The sequence below is a fragment of the Coptis chinensis genome, chromosome 8 (assembly GCF_015680905.1).
Source record: "Coptis chinensis isolate HL-2020 chromosome 8, ASM1568090v1, whole genome shotgun sequence".
NCBI classification, from domain to species: Eukaryota; Viridiplantae; Streptophyta; class Magnoliopsida; order Ranunculales; family Ranunculaceae; genus Coptis; species Coptis chinensis.
In genome coordinates this window covers 73,631,428-73,653,086 of record NC_141463.1, presented here as the reverse complement: position 1 = coordinate 73,653,086, position 21,659 = coordinate 73,631,428, and the positions used below count along the sequence as shown (strand labels likewise).

The 21,659-nt window shown below is 40.0% G+C and overlaps 2 long non-coding RNA genes and 1 pseudogene across 2 annotated transcripts; 2 read left to right on the top strand and 1 right to left on the bottom strand.

The window, feature by feature from the left end:
- Positions 1-6,396: 6,396 nt before the first annotated feature.
- Positions 6,397-7,887, top strand: LOC147482926 (uncharacterized). Its single transcript, XR_015205701.1, has 2 exons — positions 6,397-7,040; positions 7,142-7,887. It is a non-coding gene; the product is annotated as an uncharacterized LOC147482926 (long non-coding RNA).
- A 178-nt stretch (positions 7,888-8,065) lies between these two features.
- LOC147482925 (phenylacetaldehyde oxime monooxygenase CYP71AN24-like) lies at positions 8,066-10,038 on the bottom strand (annotated as a pseudogene).
- A 5,808-nt stretch (positions 10,039-15,846) lies between these two features.
- LOC147482924 (uncharacterized) lies at positions 15,847-17,417 on the top strand. Its single transcript, XR_015206851.1, has 2 exons — positions 15,847-16,247; positions 17,100-17,417. It is a non-coding gene; the product is annotated as an uncharacterized LOC147482924 (long non-coding RNA).
- The last annotated feature ends 4,242 nt before the right edge of the window (positions 17,418-21,659 follow it).

Sequence of the window (21,659 nt, the reverse complement as noted above, 5' to 3'; positions counted from 1 at the left end):
GTAAAATGAGAGTGTGCATTGATTTCACGAATCTTAACAAAGCTTGCCCGATTCATCCCTACCCTTTTCCATGAATATCGGAATTGGTAGATGCCACGTCTGGCTACCCACGCTTATCATTTATAGATGTGTATTCAGGATACCACCAGATCCCGCTAGCTGTTAAAGACCAAGAAGCAACTGCATTCATCACTGACCAAGGGATTTTTTGTTACCAAGTTATGCCTTTCGGTTTAAAAAATGCAGGGGCTACGTACTAGAGGATGATCAACACCATATTCGGAGATATGTTGGGCAAGACAATGGAGGCTTACATTGATGACATGGTTGTAAAATCCAAGCACAGTGGCGATCACATCTCTGACTTACAATCAGTTTTTGACATAATTAACGAATTCAACATGCGGCTAAATCCTTTGAAATGTGCTTTCGGAATAATATCACGAAAATTTCTAGGGTATTTGATGACTCGTTGAGGCATCGAAGCTAACCCATAACAAATCCGATCCATTCAAGCCATGCCCTCTCCAAAAACAAAAAAGGAGATTCAACAGCTCACAGGGCGCTTAGTAGCACTAAATCGTTTCATCTCTAAATACTCGGACCGGTGTCATCCTTTCTTTCAGACGTTAAAAGACTCAGCAAGGTGGAATGATGATTGTGAAAATGCATTTCAATCAATTAAGAACTACTTGGTCTCGCCACCAATCTTAGCCAGCCCAGCTACAGGGCAACCTGTTAGAGCTTACTTGGCCGCTACAGATATTGCAGTAAGTGCAATCCTATTCATCAATGGAGAAGACGGTCGTCCGATCTTCTTCACTAGTAAAACACTAACGGGGGCGGAAAGCAGATATTCGAGAATTGAAAAAATTGCTCTAGCATTAGTTCATGCTGCCAGACGCCTCAAGCCGTATTTCCAAGAAAGACTGATCAAAGTATACACGGAATATCCTCTACGCAAAGTTTTTCGAAGTGCCCAGGAATCAAGTAGACTCACGGAATGGGATATCTACTTAAGTGCGTATAGCATCAATTTTGAATCTCGCATTTCAGAAAAGGGTCATACACTTGGATCCCTAATGGCAGATTTCCCTATCGACAATTTTGTCCTCGAAGTCAACCAAGATAACGATATCTATAGCGAAATGGCTATAGTTGGGGGCGAGGAAGCCTTGCCAAAACATAATGACCCTTCATCCGATTCATGGATTGTTTACACGGATGGCTCACACAACAAATCCGGCTTTGGATTAGGATGTGTTTTTATTAAGCCAGATAAATCAACCATTAAGCGCTCAGTTCGTTTTGGGTTCAAGGCCTATACAAATTCAAAGTCGTGAAGGTTGCGTTTACGACACCTTACTCCACGCATCAAAAAGTCATGGAGTTTGTGTAACGCCCGTATTTTTAAAATACGTTTTTATCTATTTATTAATTAATTAAATTTATTTATTTAAAAATCGGTCGGATTGGACTCGGGACATGTGGGCCTGGTTTCTGGGCCCGAGTCTGTGTTGGGCTTGGGTTTCAGACCCAAGTATATAAACACATTTTTCTAGAGAATAGGGTTTTTAAGATAATAAAAATAATAAAAATGGAGGCAGAGCTAGAAGCTCGTTTCTTTGGAGGGTGGTTTGACGATTTTTGGGAGGATTAAGTAGGATTTGTGAATCTGGTGAGTAGCTATTTGGCTATTTCATCGGATTTATAGTTTTTCGCATATCGGTATACTGTTTAATGTTTCTATTTTTACTGTTCATTATATTGTTTTGATTCGACGTCGTGTTGTCGAGTTGTTAAAACTCGAGTGAATTCGGATTTGATATAGACTGTCGAAACTTTGTTAAAATTGGTTAAACTGTCGAAACTCTTACGGGGCTGTTAATGGCGGCTAAAGCCTCAAAGCAGTGAATCTTTCTCTGTATTGAAATCTTTGCGGATACCGTGGTGGTATGGGAATAGTGGGTCGATGTTGGTGGAAGTTTGGACGGTCTTTGTTTCAAGACAAATGGCGTCGCCCAGAGACAATAAAAAGAGAGCAAAATCCTGTTGTTTTGATTTAATTTTTGTTGTGATGTTTCGATTTGTGGTGGGTTTGTATTGTTGGAGGTGAGTGGGGGTTTGAGTAAGTGCTGTTGGGGCGGTTTGAAGCTCGGAAAATTCATCCATGGTGGCGACCAGTAACGCCCAGACGTCCTCCAGTAATTTGATTTTTATTGTTTTTGTTGTTTTGTTGTTGATTGAAGATGGATGAATGAATGTTGGGTTGTTGTGGGTTGGTTGATTGATGAATGGGGGTAGTGAGGAAGCGTGAATGTTGATGGAGAGCTTGGAGCAACCATTAATGGCGGTCCGAAATTCTTTACAGATCTAGTTTTGGGTAAATCGAGATTTAAGGATTTGAGATTTTTGGTTTTATTAAAGTGGTAGGGGTTTGTAGGAGGATTAAAATCGGTGGGTTTGATTGGGTGGTCGAGTGGAGGTCGACGGTGGTCGATCCGGTGGTGGCAGTTGGAGAAGATGCACTGTTGACCGAATTGGGCCTGGGCCAAAACCTTGGTTGTTTGGTTGGGCCAAAAGCTCTAATTTTATGTGGGCCGAAATCCAAATTTTCTGTTTGGGCCAACCTTTTATTTGTTTTGTTTGAGCTCTTTTAGTTTAAGTTGTTTTGGGCCGGACCACATTAGTTATTTTTGGACCGAACCACTTAACTATTTTGGGCCAGTTTCTAATATTGCTTGGGCCAGTCCATAGGACTTAAAATAGATCTAAATGGGTCTTCCAACTTTTAGACTTTCGGGTTCTAAGGTTTGGGTTTGGCCAGTTGGGTCCGAACCATTACCTTAGTCATGAGCCCATGAGCCATGCACATTGACCTTAGCCATGAACCATGGCTATGACCCTGAACCAGTCGAACATGAAAACGATAGTTTGACTTTGGACTTTGACTTTGACCTTTGACCATGGCATGTTGACTTTGACCATGACATGTTGACCATGATGTGTTGACTTTGACTTTGACCATTGACCGTTGACATTGGACTTTGAATTTGACCCTGCCAGTTTGACTTTGACCATGACATGTTGACTTTGACTTTGACCGTTGACTGTGGAATGTTGACTTTTTTCCAGTTTTTCTCATATTTGATTTTATGGACTATTATAATAATAAAATATTGTCGAACATTATATAACGTTGTTTCTCACCATCTAATTACGTTTGACGTGAGTAGTGTGTAAAACATATATATTGGGCTTTGATTGTGGGGGACTGTTTAATTGTGCTACGTTTTATGTTGTATATTATATGGACAACGGTAGTAATAAAATATTGTGGAAGCTTGTATAAATTTGGTTGTCATTATCTAAGAAAGATTTGACATTGATGTTGTGTATTTTTGACACGTGACGATATTGAGATGTTATGAGACATTATATTCCTAATACGCTATAAAAATATATGCGATACGTTTGAAGCAATTGTGATATCATATGATATATTGGGATGTATATATTAAATGCAATAGTTTTGGAGAAATAAATGTATCACCGCTCCATTATTATATATGTGATGAGGTAGTATAGTATTGAGGAATATTTGCCCACGGGAGTGTGGTGTAGTGCAATAATATATTGGCACGTGAAAGAATGAAATTGGTTATGAGATATAATTAAGATATTTCTAAATATTGTGGCTTAGTGCAATAAGATAATTAACCTGCACGTGATATAGTGGAATGATTGTGAGTCATTAATGTATGACACCTGAATAAATTACGTAACGAAAATCCTAGAACCTGACTACCACAACTCATATGATCCTACTGTGTGGCATTATGTGATATATAAGATGTTGTATATATAAGATGTTGATTGACCCATGTGTTGGCAATCGTAGCCGAATAGTGGCTTGATTATTCCGTTCGCAAATATTGGAACGAGACACGCGATATTTTATGCCGAATAGGGGCATTACTTATATAATGGCTTCCGTGTGAGGATTTACCTGGTGTGCGGCATCTCGCTCAGGGTGGTTACGCACGGAGTGGTACATTATATAAGGGGAGGCATGTGGATGTACATGTTCGGCGTTGGGTAGCGATTGTGGTAGCCAGGGAAACTAGGTAAGACATAGATACGACGTGAATTTTAGGGACACGCAAAGAAAGTCTAAACTAATATAATTATGGTAATATGTTGGTAAATGATATATTTCTAGATAGATGATTGTATATGTTTGGCTGGTTAGTAGTTTAGTTAGAACCTAAGGCGCCTCGTGGAGGAACTAAATGCCTTTTTATTATGCGTAGGGTATGTTGTATTAGTTGTTGGAAGTTAAGGCGCCTCAGGAGAGGAACTACCTGCCTTAGTTATTGAACTTAAAGATGTTGTATTAGTCGTGGAAAGTTAAGGTGCCTCGGTGGAGGAACTAACTGCCATATGGTTTGTGTATATATTGGTATAAGTATATGTTGTATTTTAGGGCTACTCACACCAGCATTTTTATAATGCTGACCCGATTTGCATGTTTGCTTATCGGGTGTGTTCATTAAATGAACACAGTTGATAAGTCTTGACAGGTTTAGTGTGGAAGAAGATTGGTTGCTGCTCGTGGTTTGCGTTAGCGTCGCTTTTCAAGATAGGCTTTGTTTTCCTTTGAGGTGATATAGTTTTTCAGTTGAGACAAAGTTATTTGTATTTTCATTTGTTAATTTTCGTAATGAAGATGACTTTTGTTTAAGTTAAAATTTTTATTGGTTTTTATTTATCCGCATATTTAAACTGTTTATGGGTTTTTGGGAGTTGAGAGTGCGTCACACCTCGGAGATCGAAGAGTCGGGAACAATAATGTTTTTCCGAATTCTGTCGAAATTCGGGGTGTGACAGTTTGCGTTTGCAAAACTTTACTCCACGCATCAAAAAGTCATGGAGTTTGCGTTTGCAAAACCCTACTCCACGCATCAAAAAGTCGTGGAGTTTGCGTTTGCAAACCCTACTCCACGCATCAAAAAGTTGTGGAGTTTGCATTTGCAAAATCCTACTCCACGCATCACAACGTCGTGGAGGTTGCGTTTGCAAAACCCTACTCCACGCATCAAAAAGTCGTGGAGGTTGCGTTTGCAAAATCTTACTCCACGCATCAAAAAATCGTGGAGTTTGCGTTTGCAAAACCTTACTCTACGCATCAAAAAGTCGTGGAGTTTTGCGCTTGCAAAACCTTACTCTATGCATCAAGAAGTCGTGGGGTTTGCGTATGCAACATCTTGCCTCATGCACCAGAAAGTTGTGGAGTTTGCGTTTTCAACACCTCTCCATGCACCAAAAAGTCATGGGATTTGCGTTTTCAACACCTCTCTCCATGCACCAAAAAGTTGTACCCCTACGAACGACCATCATTGGGTACTACTATAAGAGAGCCCAATTAATGAGGCGGCTTGCTTTGCCCACTCCACGACTTTTTGGCATCAATACCACAAAGTAGCATTACCGGATGTCATGCCAAGCGGGGTTGCTACTATCGCCTTTGTCATGCACTTGCATCGCAGATATTTCAATCACAATCGCTCCATTCTTTTTGCAAGAACATTTATGTTTATTCTTCGCCGCAAGGAATGAATTCCATCCGACGAAGAGGGGGTGGTGTATGTACCAGTGTACTCATACCCCTACGAACGACCATCATTGGGTACTACTATAAGAGCCGCCCACTAATGAGGTGTGCTTGCTTGCCCACTACTGTGGCAGTCCCGCTTGCCTACTAGTGAGGCGTGCTTGTTTGCCCGCTACTGTGGCATCGCTTGCCTACTAGTGAGGCAGGCTTGCTTGCCTGCTACTGTGGCAGTTCCGCTTGCCTACTAGTGTGGCATTTGGGCATGCCTCCTATTGGAGCAATGACACTGCCCACTAATATGGTACCCAAGTTATATATAGCAGGTCCGGAGATATGTCAAGGGATTTTTTCCATATGAAGCTTTGGAAAAGATTTCATACAAAGAGGAAAATATCTCATCAAATAAGGAAATGGTATTTTAAGCAATAAGATTCCTATAAATACTCAACAATAATTTCAAACAAAGAACTACATGCATTTTTGAGACTTGATTCCAGAGAACAATTTGGATACGTAGGCAGCCATTGGTGGTACAGTCTCTTTCACTCTCTATCAACCTCTCCAACAAGATCATTGGTGTGTTTGTGTGAGTTATCACCCAAACAGACAACTTTTGGGAATATATGGTCCAGCCGTCCAGGGCCTGTTCCACTAGAAATTTTGAATCAGCATGTGTACAGTACACTGAGTCATATTACTGGTCCATATTTAGGCTGACCCAAATAAGATCCGAGTAGTTTACATTTCTCAATGTTTTGGGATTTTGGCATAAAATTATACATGTAGTCTTCCACCTATGAGATTCTTCTCCGCATATGCACAATGCAATGTTTTCTTATCCAAACATCTGATATTCTGGTGTACCGATGTTTGTTAGTTATATAATGATACTGTATTTTCTTCTCTATGCTACACGCCTACACTATGATGTTATTTATTCTTGGGTTAAGTAGTATTACCCACCTATTAGTAATTCCCCCTATATGGGAAATTAGGGTCTCCCCCTACACAAAAAAACACACAGTCAACTCAATTCCCTACACACACAAAAAAAGAAATACTAATTGGCTCGTCTAGTGGGGTTAATACTACTTAACCCTTTATTCTTCTTGAGACGTTTGAATTTGCCAGCACCGGCCAGTTGCTCTTGAAAACCATTTCTATAGTTAGTTCATTAAACCTATAGATCACAAATTCACAATGAGATAGTTTACAATAATGAGTTAAACGGATTCAATACAAAGCTCGAAAAGTTATTTCATGCATTCGACACCTTCTACCAAAATAATCGACAAGCATCTTGATCCTGAGAGGATAAAACCAGAGAAGAAAGACATTATTTTATAGATGTCTTGCTTAGATTGCAAAGGACTCAATCTGGTATACAACGCCACTTACTATTAGTCATATCAAAGGGATTCTCATGGTAAGCCTTCCTTTAGTTCATTTCTATTTCTATAATTACCACAAGGTATGTGTTTCAATATACTAATTTTTTTCGTTTGCATTGTTTGTAATAAATATCAGAACATATTTCTTGCCAGGGTAGAGACTAGTGCTTTGACAATGGTCTGGGCGAATGGTGATGACAGAGCTAGCTAGAAACCCTGAAGCCATGAAGAAGGTTCAAGAGGAAATCAGAAACTATGTAGGGAAAAAAGGAAAGGTCGAAGAAAGCAATATCAATCAACTTCAGTATGTCAAAATGGTAGTAAAAGAGACCTAAGATTGCACCCTGTAGCTCAGTAGCTCCTTTGTTGGTACCACAAGAATGTATAAACCATTGTAAAATCAATGGATACGATATATATACCCGAAAACAAGAGTCCTAGTGAATGTGTGGGCAATTGGAAAAAGCGGTGATTATTGGAAAAACCCTGAAGAGTTCATCCCAGAAAGGCTTAAGGATAAAGCTCTATTGATTTCAAAGGACAACATTTTGAATTCTTACCCTCTGGGTCAGGTAGAAGGACCTGTCCTGGAATGAGTATGGGAATTGCACCAGTACGTAGAATTGGGTTTGGCAAACCTTCTTTATTGTTTTGATTGGAAACTGCCTAGTGGAATCAATACGGCTGACATAAACATGGAGGAGAAAGCTGTATACGTAAGAAACTTCCACTTTACCTTGTACCTGTAAAATAATTTCAAACATAAGAGATCATCATTACTTCTTGTGTCACTGTGTTGTACCAGTATAAGAACATATTACACCCAAGAACCATAAGAGAGTTGTTGCTCTATTAAGTTTTAGTAATTAAATTAGTACAAAATTGTAATTGATCTTGTTTTGTAGTTGCCTTTCTTCAGTGCTTGTTTTCTTGTGTTTTACAGTTTTGCTTAAATTTTTGTTTTCATTTGGTTTTATTGTTTAACAAATACCAAAGATCAAAGCTACTCCAATTGCAGTTCAGAACATAGTACAGTAATATATATATATAGTGCGCATTATTAGCAAGTTACCTGAAAACAATGACATGTGGGAACAAGATGAAGAGGAATCTTCTTAGTCACAACAAGCCCGAAATATTCAGTCATGTCTAGGTCCTCCTTGTTGGCACCACCAGGCAACTCCCAATCAAACCAGTATAAAAGGTTTGCAATGACAATCTCACTGACGACCAGGCCAAGTGACATCCCAGGGCAACCCCTTCTTCCGGAGCTAAAGGGAAAGTATTCATAGTCTTGGCCTTCAAGATCAACTATATTGTCACTGCAAAATCTCTCTGGACTGAACTCGAACTCCTTTGGGTTGTTCCAAACTTCCCGATCCCTTTGAATTGCCCACGTGTTGATATAGACTCTTGTTTTGGAGGGGACACGGTAGCCTTTCAAGTTAGTGGCTGTAGAGGACTCGCGGGGAACCAATAAAGGAAGTGGGGGATATATTCTCTGAGTCTCTTTCACAATAGATTTTAAGTAGTTCATTTCTTGAATGTCCTCTTCATCCAGCTTATGTTTCTTACCATCACTCTTCTTGCTTCCTCCTGCACTTCTTTTATAATGTTCGGATTTTTTTTTTTTTTTTTTTGAAAAGTTAAGCTGGGGTTAAGGCTGACCCCACCTGTTTTATTGATAATCAACTTGTTACATATGGAGTTCCTGAGGTATCATCCTCATACATACCTTCCCTAAGAGTATAGTCATTAGAAAGAGGTTCGACAAAAACACAAGTTCTAAGGCCTCAAGCCTAACACCAAATCTATTCAAAGTACACCATTACTAGAAGTACCTCATTCCACCTACTTTCCTTTCGACAATTGCCCATTGTATGGTTGTTGATGTTGTATCAGTTCCACCGACAAACATGTCCTGTAAAGGAGAAACAACCTATTAGTAATGATTAATTTCTAGAGTGACCAAAAAAGAAAGTTGAGATGTTTGACTATATGCATTGTTAGAAATACAAAAACCTTGTCAGAAGCATAAAAGAGGGAGAAAACCAGGGTAGAAAGATACCGTACCACTATTAATGCTTTGATGTTCTCTTGGATGAATTTGGAGTCCAGGATATTGTTCTTTTGAACATAGAGTAAAATATCCACAAAATCACTTTTGTCGACTGAACCGTCCTGTTTCATTGGCTTCACATGCCGCTGATGATTTGGTCCAAGAAAGTATCCAAGTCTCTTGAAACCTTCTTAATCCTCCCAATCAAGCCAGTGAGTAGTGCGTCCATCCATCCCAACCACGGAAACAAAAATCTCCAAAGCCAAAAGCTCCCAAAAGGTGCTCCAATTCGCGGGACAAGTCTCCGAATTTGTTTTTACCGCTTTTTTTTTCATGTTTCCTGCCAAGAGCGCACCTCGCTCGAGACTGTCATTGGACAGACCAAGCAACATGTCGCTTAAGTTGATTGTAGCTCCCTTTGAACACGAACAAGATATCTTTTCGATCATATTGGTGATTTCTTCTTCCCTTATGAAACTGAAGGACTGCACCCTCTTGATACTCTAGAGTTCAAATACAGAAATCTTTCTTACTTGTCTCCAATATTCACCATACGGTGTGCGAACCATAAAAAAATAACTTGGTTGCAGTGGTGTGAGGTCTGTTTGCAAAGGTAATGTCACAAGTCTTCATAATCACTTTTGGCCACTCTTTGGATGAAACTACAAGAGTTGGTGAACCACCAAAGTGCAGGAGCATAATGGGGCCATACTTGTCTGACAGATCTCGAAGAGACCTATGTACAAGTGTGCTTAGCTGGTGAAGGTTTCCAATAATCGGAAGCTTTGGTGGAGAAGGAGGTAAGTTTGGTTTTTGTAACTGAGCTCCATTGATCAGCCCAAGCAAGATGAAAACAAAGTGTAGAGAAAATTTCGTTTTTCACGGCCGAGCCGCGCCAAGCTTCAGTGGCGGCGACTTCAGGCCACTACTCCGATTTGATTTAGCCAAGCTCAAAGAAGCGCTACCAAGGCCATGACTTTAATACGTATGGCGCAAGGCCAGAGTAACCCTTCAGTTTTTTCTCGGGCCTCCATTACAAGAATCGCGATTTTTGGTTTTTGGTATAAAACAAAATCAGCTTTTTTTGGAAAAACTAACTTTTCCAAAACCAAGAAAAGAGTGATTACAAGAGAACAATTTTTGTGAGTTGAAAGTGTTCATTCTTTGTGAGTGAATTGAGAGAGACTTGTAATCGCCATCGGGACATCTAGTAAAGCTTGGAACTCGCGAATGTGGAAGTAGGCAAATTCGTCGAACCACGCATATATATCTCGCCTTGTGGTTTGTTCTTCTTTTACATTGATTGTTTTATTTCATATGCTTGTTATTTGATATCGGAAGTGTTGGGATATTGCTTGGAGGGTGTCAAGTCTTGTCTATCGAGAAAGATCAATCTTTGTGTAGGATTGATCCGTTTGGTGTGGGTAACGTTGTTTCCGCAGCTTAATTATTCACAACAATTGGTATCGAGCCGGGTATACGACTAGGATTTTGAGTTTAGTACAAAAAATTTGTGTAGACAAGGTGTTCGATTAAATTCGAGGTGAAACCGCTTTTTCTTTTGGGTTATTGTGTGTAACTTGAAAGATGGGCTCCCAAGATGTCAAACGCAAGGTTTGAAGTAGAAGTTTAATGGGAAGAATAACTTTGGGATTTGGCAAGTCCAAGTAAAGCGACATCCTCATCCAACAAGGTTTGCACAAGGCTTTGAAGCGGGATTAAATCGGCGCGCGAAAGTATGAGTAATGATGATTGGGAAGAGTTCGATCTTCGGGCTTGTTCATCAATCCGGTTATGTCTTGCTAATGAGGTCATGTATAGTGTGATGGGAGAAAATAATACCGCGGTATTTGGCTCAAACTAGAGTCTATGTATATGACCAAGAGCATGACGAACAAGATGTACCTTAAGAAGTCGTCTTTATCGGCATATTATGATGGTCGATGGTTCAACGATGCAAGAGCACGGAGTGAAGTCCGGCACGACGCCTAGCGGATTATTTTGAATGTTGGTATGAAGATGGATGATGAGGATCAAGCGGCATGTTTAATATTCTCCTTGCCGAAAGCTACGAGCATCTAATGACTACATTCATGAACGAGAAGTCGCCGATCTTGACGAAGTTCGAGTGCTCTTCTTTCTTATGAGTTAATGAAGAAGACACGCGGTAGAGAATAGCATTGATGCAAGTCGAGGGGCTAGTGGCAAGAGGAAATTCGCCCCAACGTAATTATTCAAGTAATGATAATTCTAGGTCCAAGTCAAAGAAGCCTTTAAAACATGTAAAGGCTACAATTGCAATGAAAAAGGACATTACGCAAGTAATTGTCCCCACCCCAAGAAAGAGAACAAGAGAGATGGTCGAAGAAAGGTAAGGCAAAATTTGAGGCAAATTATGCTTCAAGCTCAAGAGGATGAGTTAGGTCTTTGTGTGTCCACACAAGACTATACGACCGAGAGGTGGATTCTTGATTCGGATGTTCCTATCATATGTGCCCGAATAGAAAGTGGTTTACTTCTTTATGAGAGCATTGATGGTGGTTCCGTTTTAACGGGTAATGACGTTGTTTTTGTAAGACGGTAGGAATTGGAACTATACGGGTCAAGATGTATGATGGTGTAGTGAGGACTCTAAACCGATGTGAGACATGTTCCCCGAAGCTAAAGAAAAGTCTTATTTCTCTTGGTACCTTTGATTCCAAAGGCCACAAGTTTGTGGGCTGAAGGTGGAGTCCTAAATATTGTTAATGGCTCTTTAATTGTTATGAAGGGTCAAAAATATGGAACCTTGTATACTCGATTGGTAGTACGGTGATAAGCGATGTAGCAAATGGGTGCATGTAGTAATGATTCGAAAGTGCAATAAAGATGTGGCATACGCGTTTAGGGCATATGAGTGAAAAGCGGTTTGTCCGAAGTTGCGCAAGCGGTGGTTCTTGAAGAACTTGAAGAAGCCAAGTATGGGGTTCCCCGTGGAGCATCAAGGCCTATGGGAAGCAGTCAAGCAGAGTCAAGTTCAAGTCAAGCAAGCACACGACAAATCGTGCATCCTTGATTATGTGCATACTGGATGTTTGGGGACCCTCCGTGGTGGCTTCCAAGGGAGGTAACCGCTATTATGTCTCATTCATTGATGATCATACTCGCTATGTGTGGGTGTATATGATGAAATCGAAAGATGAAGTGTTTGAGACATTTAAGAAGTGGAAGGCAAGGGTTGAGAATCGCACGCATGTGAAGGTAAAGACATTACGGTCCGACAATGGTAATCGAAAGTATACCTATGGACCTTTCCAAGAGTTTCGTGGCGCAATGTGGAATTGCCGCATTAATCGGATACCGGGCACGCCACCAGAATGGAATGGCAGAGAGGATGAATAGAACTTTTTTGAAAGAGCAAGATGTTTATTGTCTAATGCCGCCTAGGCAAAGAGTATTGGGCGATGGTGTCCATGGCGTGTTACCCGTATAATAGGTCACCGCATCAAATTTATAGATTGCGGTGACACCTTATGAGGTGTGGTCGTAACCCGGTGATTATAGTATCTTATGAAAGTGTTTGGATCGACAGACTTACTACCATGTGAGGGATGCAAACTAGATCCTAGAGCTAAGAAGGCCATATTCTTTAGGCTTCGCAAATGGGGTAAAGCGGATACGATTGTGGTGTCTAGAAGCCCACAAGTTCCCCGGGTCGCCAGAGATGTTACTTTTGATGAGACTTCCGCGGTTATCTTCAAGAAGTTTCGGAAGTAGTCGGGCGTAATGGGCGAAGTCCATAGAAGTTCGCCACCGAGCTTGAGTTGTCCGACGCAGATGATCGGTTAGATCATGATGAGGTACCAAATCATGGAACCACACAAAGAACAGAAGAAGAGCAAGAGCATCCGCGAACTTGTAGTGGTGAATTCTAGGCCAGAGACAAGTTAAAGAAGTGCACAAGTATGGGCACGAAGCCGGTGAAACACTATGGTCGTGGATTTAGTGGCATATGCACCGAATATCGAAGATGATGAGCCGATAGCTTCAAGGAAGCCGTTAGAGATGCTCATTACAGAGATTGGTTAGTAGTTATGCAAGCAGAGATGGAATCTCTTGATAAAAATCACACATGGGACCTAGTTTTATTGCCAAAGGGCAAAAGGACTATCGGCAAAGAAATGGGTGTTCGAAAAGAAAGAGGTCCTTCCCCGAAGTCCGACAAAGATCGGGTACAAGGCAAGAGTGGTAGCAAAGCGGTTTTTCACGTGAAGGAAGGAGTTGACTACAATGAGGTATTTTCCCGGTGGTCAAACATACGCCCATTCGTGTGTTATTAAGTTTAGTTGCTCACTTAACCGGGAGTTAGAGCAACTTGATGTGAAAACCGCTTTGCATGGGGACTTGGAAGAAGAGATCTATATGAGACAACCCAAGGGTTTGTCGCTTCTTGAAAGAAGATTATGTATGCAAATTGAATCGGTCATCAGACGGGTTAAAGCAATCGCCTGTGCAATGGTACAAAGCTTTGACACATTCATGATGCAACATGAGTACAACCGGGCAAGTATGACCTTTGTGGTCTACTTTAGAAGGCTTCGTGGTAATGACTTCATCTATCTCCCCTTTATGTGGATGACATGCTTATTGCTTCCAAAAGCATGGTGGAGATAGACAAGTTGAAATCTCAACTTAGCTCTGAGTTTGAGATGAAAGACTTAGGTGGAGCCAAGAAGATACTGGGCATGGAGATTGACAGAGATAGGAAGAAGCGACGGATAGTTGTATCTCAGAAGAAATACATTCAGAAAGTAATTTCTCGATTTGGTATGGAGAATGCAAAGTCGGTTTCTACTCCTTTAGCTGGGCATTTTAGGCTTTCAGCTAAGTTCTCTCCTAGTTCGGTGGAGGAACAAAAGCATATGGCTAATGTTCCTTATGCAAGTGCCGTGGGTAGTTTGATGTATGCTATGGTGTGCACACACGCCCGGACATTTCCTTGCGTGCGTTAGTGTTGTGGAGTGTATATGGCAAATCCGGGAAGCAAAGATTGGGGAGGCGATGAAATGGGTACTAAGGTACTTGAAGCGGTACTTTGGATGTGGGATTAGCTTATGGTGGAGGCACTTGTTATGTCGGTGGGTTTGTGGATTCGATTATGCAGTGATCTAGATAGACGACGATCGACCATCGGTTATGTGTTTATGATGCATGGTGCACCGGTTAGTTGGAGGTCTATGCTATGTGCTACGCTTGCTCTATCGACATCACCGAGGCAGAGTATATGGCGATGGCGAGGCAAATGAAAGAGGCACTATGGCTTCGGGGTCTTCTAGATGATTTGGGTATCGAGCGAAAGCAGTTGTTGTTGTGTATTGTGGATAGTCGAGTGCTATTCATTTGGCGAAGAACCAAGTTCATCATGGTCGGACCAAGCATATTGATGTCCGATATCACTTTATACCGGGATGTCGTTGAGGATGGTGATGTAGCACTTGAGAAAGTAGACACCCATGACAAACCCCGGCCGATATGCCGACGAAAAGTTGTCACCGGAGTTAAGTTCCAACACCGTTTGGACTTGCTCCAAATCCTACATGTTTGAAAGAGCCCCGTATGGGCATAGCCCTTCGGCTTTGATCGCGAAGTCTTCCTTGGCCGGAGGTGTTCCACCGGATGTGATCTTGTTGGATGTGTTCGGGCTTGGTTTTATGTGTTAAAACCTCACCGAGGTGGAGAATGTAGAGAAAATTCATTTTTCACGGCCGAGCGCTACCAAGGCCGAGTGAAGCGCCGACTCGGCCACTACTCCGTTGATTTAGATGCCCCAAAGAAAAGCGCCCGCCATGGCCATGACTTTAACACCGGGCCGCGCCAGCCTTCCAGTCTTTTTCGGGCCTCGCACAAAGAATCATGCATTTTTGGTTTTTGGTATAAAAACAAAATCGCTTTTTTTGAAAAACTAACTTTTCCAAAACCAAGAAAGAGAGTGATTACAAGAGAACAATTCTTTGTGAGTTGAGTGTTCATTCTTTGTGAGTGAATTGAGAGAGACTTGTAATCGCCATCTCGACATCTAGTAAAGCTTGGAACTCGCGGTGTGGAAGTAGGCAAAATTGCCGAACCACCATATATCTCGCCTTGTGGTTTGTTCTTCTTTTACATTGATTGTTTTATTTCATATGCTTGTTATTTGATATTGAGAAGTGTTGGGATATTGCTTGGAGGGTGTTGAAGTCTTGTCTATTGAGAAAGATCAATCTTTGTGTAGGATTGATCCGTTTGGTGTGGGTAACGTTGTTTCCGCAGTTAATTATTCACAACACAAAGAAAGTGATAAGAAATGAGAGTGGGAAGAGTCGAAGAGATGATAAGAAAATGTTAGTTGTTGCTCTGCCAACCATGAACCATCTTAACAGATATGCTGGTCAAGCCATTACAACAGTGTGAAGGGATGACACCACAGGTCAGTTTAAATAGTTGAAGTATATCTACGCATTTTCTTGTGAGGTGTACGTACGTATGTTCCGGCATAAACTCATAATCTACCTTAAAAAAAAACGGCGAGGAAGATTGATTAGTCACTAAACAAACTATACTAAGAAATCCAAGAACTACGTACCCCGTTCTATACTTAAGGGACTGTTCGTAATCGACCGGCCTTGGGCCTGAGCTAATGACACGATGAATTTAATGAAGGGCCTTGGACAGGCATTGAGAGATGGCCTGCCAACCAAACTCATCGACAGTATTTAGGTCCACACAAGGTTTTGTTTGAATTGGTTGATTCTCCTACATTTTTTGCGTACATGCAGTTTAAAGTTTAAACTTCAAAGGAAAAATAAATTCAAGCCAGTGACACGATCCACTCTAGAAACACCAATACACCATAATCACGGAAGTTCCGAAACAGATTGCTACGTGTGACCTACATTCATGTTGGTACCTTTGCACCATAGCGCTAATAGAATTTAGATTGTTGGAGGCACCTTCGTCTCTCTCTCTCTCTCTCTTTATTTGCTCTTCCTTTGTCACTGCCCTTTTTAGAACATTTTAACAAATTTAATCCCAGAAAATGGCAAGTCCAACAAGGGTACAAGAATTTCCGGAAGCCGATGTTGTTGGAGATTTAACTCGGGCCACAACTATGGAATTTACCGCGGATCCGATTTCCTCTGTAGTAGCTCAATCTAAGGAATATGAGGTAACTAACCTACTTTCATGGATAATTCCAAGCTATGATGTACAATACAATACTCTTCTCATTGTGATTATAAATGATCTTCGTTTGGAAAAAAAATAATAATAATTAAATATAATCGAGATCATGCATGTCATTAAGAAAAGTTTAGTTAAATTGATTTTTATGGATGAGAGGTGTCTTTGGAGTTTGGACTGATGTTGCCAAAAGTTGGGTTGCAGGACGATTAAGTTTATGTTTCCGGAGGGATTTCTTCATTTCTATACATCTTTTGCGTTAAATAGGTCTTCTTAAACCTATGTCACCATATGGTGCTGCCAGAGCGCCATAATCACATAATGTGTCAGCTATTTATTGCTTTTATTTGGAATGTACGCGCATTGCATATTGCCTGCTGCCTGCTTACGTGATTTTGGCAAGAGAAATTCTTCAAAGGGTGAAAGGGTACTAAAGCAACATATTTTTTATGACACTTTTTACCGTTGGATTGATATTTGCATAATGAAGTATGTCTTATTCTGAGGATCCAAAATCTCACCCTCAATAACAAGGCTGAGGACTGAGGGTAAGGGTACCCTCTCTAAATCATTACTCTTTTGGCAATCCCATTTTGATGAAAACGATTCCCTTCGATAATGTTTAAGACTGCGTATTAACAAGTGTATTAAAACGAACCTCAGACTTTTTCAGAAATATATCCACACGTAACAAAACCAAATGACTACGCCCCCAGCACAGTCCGGTATGAAACAATATACTGAGTGTTAAATGTGCATGTAAATACGTAATGCCAGTAAAAGAAAATAAGTGTGCACGCCATTTACCCAATAATATATTTGAATTTTTACCTTGCAGGAGCAAGCCCAAGCCAAGAAAGAGAATCAACAACAGGAAAGGAAAGATGCCACACAGAAACTCAAGTCAACAATTATAATATCTGGAGTAATCGTCGCTGTGGTTGGAGCTATTTTTGCCATAACTAAGACGTTGAGAGAGAAATAAATTCCAGAAACCAGAATTTGGTGATTTTGGTGATTCTGTTTTAGGTTTTTTCGTTTTATTTTGGCAGTTTAACTGCAAGTGGTTATGAGATGAACAATTCAGAAGTCTGAGCCCTAAAATTGTGAACAAAATCTTTTTCCATTGAATTACTTAACTTGTATTTCAGAAAAACCTTATTAACACAGACAATACAGAACATTTTAAAGGAAATGCCTTATCTAGTCATCTCTTGTCAATTAACCTAGAGATACTCAAATTTTCATCTTCAGCTAAAAAAATTCCTAATCTCTTGTGAATCAGAGACTGAGTAAGAATTAACCAGCTGCTCTTAGTTAGAGTTTAAGATACCTGCATATTACTAGAGATGGGGAGGTTAACTCTCTACCTCTTTTCCCTCGGTTTGAAAGGCCGCACAATAGTTCAAACAGCGAACCACACGGCAACTAGAAACTGTTGTTTGGACAAATTGAGCAATTGAACACGGATAAATACTCCCACGAGATACAAAGTACTGCTTTCTCGTTAACACATAGACTCTTCAAGAAGATATGTAAAACCTAATACTACTCCAAGATTTTTTAAGACTTTGATAAATAGAAATTTAATATTAAATTAGGAATAAATTATCAGAGTGCGTGCATGTGTTTTGAGATAGCCACTTTAACAGATTCCCTCTAGAATGAAATGGTATCTACCACCAGTACATTACTTTCTCGCAAGTGCTAACTATAGAGACAACCTAACAGCTAAGGGCAATCTATATGATACTCAAAAGAAACTTATGTAATAAGTGAAACCACGCAAGCAAGTACTTATGCATTAACCAGAAAATTAGTATTGCATGTCCCATCCCATATCTCTGTCAGCAATTACCACTCCAAATAAGCCATTGTTTCTCTTTTTGTCAGTTGATACACCTCAGTTCCAGCGTTTCACATAATAACTGAGTTAACACAAATACTGTACATTATGACAAAATAGTTCAGATAACCTGACGAACAGATGAATCTTTTTTGTAACAAAGGACCGCTTGATTCACATATTCCCAAGACCTTGGCACAAGTTACATTTCACAATTACGGACGCATCTCTGCCTTTATGGTTCATGGTCTAGGAGTCAGGAAATAGGTCTTTGAAGACACAGATAGTAAATTCGTGGACGACAAAAGTTCGATACGGAAATTATTCGCCTAAGATTCGAAATGTTTAATAATAATACTTTTAAATATTCGGTCCAATAAAACGTTAACGGCAAAAATACGATATACGTGTTTTAAACGGGTATAATATGCATGCATTCCTTTAAAATTCGGCTATATATTTTACATTTAAAACTTTGATATAACGTTTTTATTTTTATTTTTACAATTTTATTCATGAAAAAATAATACAAATGTCAAAATTTTTGTTCTACTTACTATTACTAATACAAACAAAATAAAAAACGTACAACCAACACATCCATTCCCAGTAAACAAGATTGCTTTTGAGTTTTGATTTTCAAGGCTATGGCTTCAAGAAGTAAAAAATGGTGGAATATGTTTTCTAGCTATGGCTTAAAGCCTTCAAGAACTAAACACATGATTTTCTTATTCTTTAGTCTAAGCATTTAGGGGTTCTTTAATCTTTACTTTTTTAGTCGGTTGAGTTTTTCAAGTATTAAAGTACGAGAGTTTCCATTTCCAGTTTCCAACTTTTACAATAAAAGTCCCCTTTTTTTTTTAATTTTAAGAATTCGGACATTATAATTTGGCAATAATAAGCCCAGTCCAAAATTCGTGTATTAAACCACATCTTTCAAATATTCGCCATCTTGTTCGTTTTATACGGAAATCCTTATAATACGTGAATAATTCGCGAATTAAACGGCGAATTACTAGCTATGCTTTGAACCCAATAACCCCCTAGGTGGTACCTAGATAAAATTTTCTAAAGGTTTAAATATAATGGCTTAGACCAATTATATAAGTGGTTGTTATCCCTACCTAACCCTAATCTAAAAACAGAAGCAGTCTTTGATCTTCACGCTTCAGCTCTAGCAGATAGCTAATTAGTTATTAGACACGTCCAAACAATACAGTGGATTAGTGGATATTGGTTAGTGCAGTATTGGTGATAAACTCTAAGAAAATGAAGTTTAACATAAGCCTAAAATAAGTCTAAGACTCAAGTATACCAAATCGCCAAACAATTTTTCCTTTTTCTGATCGATAAAATTAAGTCTAGATAAAGTGGAATATGTTGGTCTATCTGGAAGGCTGAAATCCTGAATCATTACACAGTAGAAGACTCCAGTCTTTTTTTCTTTTTTTTTTTTTTTGAAGTGAGCTTGAAATTTTATTAATAAGAAAGAGAAAAGTTACATGGTAGATTGGTAGGTGAAGGAGAAAGTAAGATGAGAGAAACAACATAAAAGGGAAAAACCTATATAGAGGGGACTGCATCATTGTAATGGATATGACTTCCCTACTAGGTAGATCCTCCATACCATTACCAATCATGTACACTACCACTAGTTCACAAACCGAAAATATGCTAAGTGAGGAGATTCCCACTTGAATATCCAAGCTGGCCTTCCTTCAAACAGATAGGTCTGGGTAGATGGCATTGTAGTCGCTTTGTTTGCTGCAAGATCAGCCGAGAAATTGGCTTCTCTCCATGTGGTGGTGAAGATACAATTAACTACCTTTCCCTTAAAGTTCTCCCACCTTTGTGTTAGCCACCAAGGCAACTTACCAGTCCCAAAAGCCTTAATTGCAGCAGAGGAATCAGACTCTATTAAGATATTTACCCATTCGCGCTCCAAGGCTACTTCCAAAGCTTCCAAAATTGCAAGCACTTCCGCCAAATAATTGGTATTCACACCAATTTTTTTCCACATGACTAATCGGAATTCTCCTTTGTCATCTCTAAAGGTTGCACTTATCCCAGCAGGACCAGGATTGCCTTTTGTCGCTCCATCACAATTTGCTTTCATATAACCAGGTGAGGGGAGGCACCATTTGCATTCTTTGATCAACGGAAGCATTATTGGGCTTACAAGGAACATTCCAATTTTTAATCACATACTATAAGGTCTCGAACAGAGTTCTTCATTGTACCTTTCGATAAAAAATTGGATTGTTGTACTGAATTTATGATTTGCTTCTGACACCACCTGAAGTTGTTCTTCTTGTCCTAAAAAACAATTAGGTTCCAATGCTTCCATAGAGTAACCATGCCTCCAACTACTGCAGACAACCAAAGATGCTTAACATAAGAACTACATCGCTTTCTATAATCTGCTCTTTGCAAGTTTAGAGTTGGTAGTTGGATCTCATGCATCCCCACGTGCATAAAAATATTATGAACTGATTGTGGAATAGACCATTGGCCATTTACGATGAGATCACCAACCTTTACTTTGAGGCATTTCAAAGCCCCATGAGGTAGGTGTAACTGATGTTGCAGTGAGTGGGTGCCCAACCATTTGTCCCGCCACAAACTGACCGATCTCCCATCACCAAGGATCCATTCGGTTCTCTCCAGCACCTCACCCAAAGCCCATTTAATTCCACCTCCAATAGTAGTGGTGACATGATGCCTGCTTATAAAGTCACCAGCACGTACGACTGAAGTACTTTTGCCGCATGAAATAAGCAAACTCATCTTTACCTGTGAGGACTTGCCAAGCAAGCTTCATTAAGAGTGACAAATTCACCTCTCTCAGCCTTCTAATTCCTAGCCCTCCCTCATCATAAGGTTTGCAGACTTTTTCCCAAGCAACTGTGATTTTCTTACTCTCCATAGGATTTCCCGACCAGAGAAAGTTCTCATTAAAGTTTCACATTCTTTTATTATTCCCATGGGCCATTTGAAAACACTCATATTGTAGACTGGAATACTGCCAAGAACCGATTTGATCAACATTATTCTACCTTGAAAGGACAACAATATACCCCTCCAGCTGGCAAGCCTATGTTTAATCTTATCGGTGATGCAAGAAAGGTGCGCTTTGGTTGCCCGACCTTGAATTAATGGAGCACCCATGTATCTATCAGGTAATACTCCCACTTGAATCCCCATAACATCTTTGATTCTTTGTAACCTTGTAGCACTAATATGCCCCGAGAACATCTTGCTTTTGTTTCTGTTCATGTATTAACCCGAAGAGTTCTAATACGACTCCAACAGTTTGGCAATTGCTTTAATGCCCTTCAGCTCCCCTTTGAGGAAAACAAAGATATCATTTGCGAAAATGATATGCGTTGGAGCAGGAAACCCTTTAACAGTGACAAAATGCTTAGAAATGCCTAGAGTTCTCAATGAGTTTAGCCCTCTGCTCAAAGTATCCTCAACCAAAGCAAAGAGAAGGGGAGAAATTGGGTCTCCTTAATTATCTCAAACCCCTTCCAACATTCAAGAAGCCACAAG